The 1,285-nt window shown below is 29.3% G+C and overlaps 1 non-coding gene across 1 annotated transcript; it reads right to left on the bottom strand.

The window, feature by feature from the left end:
• Nucleotides 1-625: 625 nt before the first annotated feature.
• Nucleotides 626-732, bottom strand: LOC119877204. Its single transcript, XR_005372842.1, has one exon. It is a non-coding gene; the product is annotated as a U6 spliceosomal RNA (small nuclear RNA).
• Nucleotides 733-1,285: the final 553 nt, after the last annotated feature.

A 1,285-nucleotide genomic window follows, 5' to 3' on the forward strand; every position in this document is an offset into this window, starting at 1 on the left:
ACCAGCCTATAACAATTACCTTTGATGAACTTATTGTCTTCAGTAGATTGTTTTCTTTTCTCTTAATTTATAAATTGAGTAGGGAGTCCCTATATGACTGTATATCCCTGACAACTCTGGCCTATGACTATATCAGCCAAGTATCTCAGTACATGGGTTGAAAAATAAATTGGATTTTGAACATATTCAACACGTTGACATTTGATGATCATAATAATGGCAGTAAAATTGAGATTTTAAAAGACTTGTGAGTCAATAAAGATTAGTTAAATATATAAATTCTTTGAAATTATTTGAAAATCAGAAATTTATAGAATGGATTTTCACATCTTTATTTTCTTGTCACAAATCTTGTGAGCTTGGAAGGGCAAGGATTGCACTTATTCCTTTTTGTAAATAAGTAAAAAATTTAATGATATTGTAATATATAAGATCTTTCACTTACTAGGCAGCAGGACTAATATGCAAAGTTAATCAGATATCAAACTGCTTTACCTACCATAGTTTGCTCGCTTTCTTGGGGAGATAAAATAAAGAACATTTTGAACAAACAGTACTGTTTAAACTCTTGACAAATTTAAATGCAATATTAACAAAAAAGGAAAAGGATTAAAGTAGTTAGGAAAAAAATAAGATGTTAAATTTATATTTGCGTGTCATCCTTGCGCAGGGGCCATGCTAATCTTCTCTGTATCGTTCCAATTTTAGTATATGTGCTGCCGAAGCGAGCACAAATTTATAGAGCCAAGAAAAGATGGTATTTTTAACAGTATAAATAAATACAAAAAATTTTCTTACTCTCAACTAAGGGGTTAGCAAAAGCTCAAAGAAAATTCAGTGCAGAAAATGACAAGAAAATAAAAAGAAATTGAAATGAGGTGAGTAAATTCAATGTATGAGATTATAAATGAGAACTTTAATATTAAGCTGAATTACAATATAAATGAAAAAGATTAAATCAACATATCTAGCTAGCTAAGATTTGTTGCAGGTGGACAAGGAAATCCATCAATTCCATACTGAATCTCATGCTTATTACCTAGGATACAGACAAAATGACTCCAAAATATCATTAAGCCTTCTCCATCTACAATACTATTTATCACATTTTGTTTTTATATAGGCTGTGAGAAATACATTTCACAAAGTAATACTATAATTGTTTCATTTCTTATATCTGTCAATCTATTATCCACTTAAATATGCTAAAATTTAAACTTTGAACTGAGTAATTAGCAACCATGCATTATCAAATTATAAACTGCTTTGCTAATTCATGGAACAT

The sequence above is a fragment of the Canis lupus genome, chromosome 17, assembly GCF_011100685.1.
Source record: "Canis lupus familiaris isolate Mischka breed German Shepherd chromosome 17, alternate assembly UU_Cfam_GSD_1.0, whole genome shotgun sequence".
Lineage (NCBI taxonomy): Eukaryota > Metazoa > Chordata > Mammalia > Carnivora > Canidae > Canis > Canis lupus.